The sequence below is a fragment of the Pantherophis guttatus genome, unplaced genomic scaffold (genome assembly GCF_059756535.1).
Source record: "Pantherophis guttatus breed Tessera unplaced genomic scaffold, ASM5975653v1 scaffold_25, whole genome shotgun sequence".
NCBI lineage: Eukaryota > Metazoa > Chordata > Lepidosauria > Squamata > Colubridae > Pantherophis > Pantherophis guttatus.
Genome location: NW_028269840.1, coordinates 52,501 through 55,000, shown reverse-complemented (window position 1 = coordinate 55,000; position 2,500 = coordinate 52,501).

The window sequence follows — 2,500 nt, the reverse complement described above, 5'->3', positions numbered from 1 at the left end:
TAGACCGGCGTCCAAAGGAGACACTTAGTTTTTCCCCCGCCCTTTTTCTTTTCTTTTCTTTTCTTTTCTTTTTTTGCCTCGCCTCCCCTCCCCTCCCTTCCCGAGTAGACCGGCGCCTAAACGAGGCACTTGGTTTATTTCCCGCCCCTTTTCTTTTCTTTTTTTTTGGCCTCGCCGAGTAGACCGGCGTCCAAAGGAGACACTTAGTTTTTCCCCCGCCCTTTTTCTTTTCTTTTCTTTTCTTTTCTTTTCTTTTTTTGCCTCGCCTCCCCTCCCCTCCCTTCCCGAGTAGACCGGCGCCTAAACGAGGCACTTGGTTTTTTTTCCCCACCCCTTTTCCCGCTCTCCGCTTAAATGTCAGTATCGCCGCCGGTCGATCGTCGTTTTAGTTTTAAAACGGTCATAAAAGCGGAATACGTTTTGAAAGTCGACGAGCCCGGTGTGTGGAGACCGGAATTGGGCAAGCTGTGCTCTCGTCTTCTGGGGGTGACATTTCTCCCTGAGCGCTGCTGGCTTTAGAAAGACCATTCGAAGACGGGTTAGGGTCGGGGTCGGGGAAGCGAGCGTCAGGTCTCGCCGCCCCGATTTTTCCAACCAAGAAAGCAGGACGCTTGAAACCGCGATGCGAGCTTGGACCGGAAGGCTTGCGATAGCAAGAGATCTAGGCAAGAACGGAAGCTTTTCACTTCAAACAAACCAGCTATTTAAAGCAACCCCTCGCACGCGACATCCATCGTGGCAGGGAAACAGAAACAGAGACGCCGGCCCGGCCGAGGCTGCCGGAGCGGCCCGGTAGACCGGGCCGCCGTCTGCCCGTCTTTAAGTCGAAAGACGACTTTAAATCTAAAAACGGTTTTAAGTCGAAAGTGTGGGTTAGGGTTAGGGGAAAAAGTTGTGGGGTTAGGGTTAGGGGAAAAAGCTGTAGGGTTAGGGTTAGAGAAAACAGTTGTAGGGTTAGGGTTAGGGTCAGGGTTAGGGAAAATAGTTGTAGGGTTAGGGTTAGGGTTAGGGTTAGGGTTAGGGTTAGAGAAAAAAGTTGTAGGCTTAGGCTTAGAGAAACAAGTTGTAGGGTTAGGGTTAGGGTTAGGGTTAGAGAAAAAAGTTGTAGGCTTAGCCTTAGGTTTAGGCTTAGGCTTAGAGAAACAAGTTGTAGGGTTAGGGTTAGGGTTAGGGTTAGGGGGAAAAGTTGTAGGGTTAGGGTTAGGGTCAGGGTTAGGGAGAAAAGTTGTAGGGCTAGGGTTAGGTTCAGGTTCAGGCTCAGGGTTATCATTCTGGAAATGATATTAGCAGAAGCAATGGAGGAAAGCGAGGAGAGGGAGGGAGGGAGGGATAGATATTAAACGGGATGGACGAAACGTATAGAGCGCACACAAGACACGCGATGAGAAACCACCCGCCCAGAGAAATTCATGTCCGATTTACCGAGAAGACAGGGAGGGCAGAGAGATCGCCATGGATGAGAAACACGACGAGAAAGCACAAAATATCGGCGAGCTGAAATATCGGCGAGCTGGCGAGAGCAAAGATATCGAGTAGATTCAAGAGAGAAAGCGGAATTATTTTATAAACAACGTAGAGATGACCAAGAACAGGAAAGATGGGGAGATGAAAGTGGGGACGGACGACGGGAGGAGAAGAAAGAACAGCCAAAAGAGAGCCAAGAAAGCCAACAAAACGAGAAAGCGTCGAGAGAAGGAGCAGGAGCAGAAGACGTTAAAGAAAGAACCAAGGGACCTAAGAACGACTTGCTCGACAAAGCAAATAGATCAGTAAGAAATGGAAGAAGAAATAAAAATAATTTCCTGGACTAGAAATGGACTGGATTCGGCCATTCGGCAAGAGGAAGGAAAATATGGAATAAATGAGGGAAGTTAAGATCAGAAATGATAGGCCTACGAGAGGTTCCTCTGGGAAAGCTACACCCAAAACTTTTGAGGAAGGAAGATGGCAGAAATTGGAACAAACTTTTCACTTGAAGGGAAGCTTTTCACGTCAAACCAGCTATTTAAATCAACCCCTCGCAGCCATCCTGGCAGAGAAGCAGAAAACCGAAACACTCCAGTCCGGCCGAGGCCCGGGTAAACCGGTCCCGCCCGAGCGAGCGTCCCGGTAGACCGGGACGGCTGCCGGGCGCGGGCACCCCCGGGGCCCGGCGCTGGCACCGAGGCGAAGGGGGAGGTCCCCGACCGAGGCCCGCGGCGCCGGAGCCGGGATCCCGTACCTCCATCGCGGCGGGGGAAACGGAAAGACTGACCCGGCCGAGGCCCCGGTAGACCGGGACGGCTGCCGGGCGCGGGCACCCCCGGGGCCCGGCGCTGGCACCGAGGCGAAGGGGGAGGTCCCCGACCGAGGCCCGCGGCGCCGGAGCCGGGATCCCGTACCTCCATCGCGGCGGGGGAAACGGAAAGACTGACCCGGCCGAGGCCACGGTAGACCGGGACGGCTGCCGGGCGCGGGCACCCCCGGGGCCCGGCGCTGGCACCGAGGCGAAGGGGGAGGT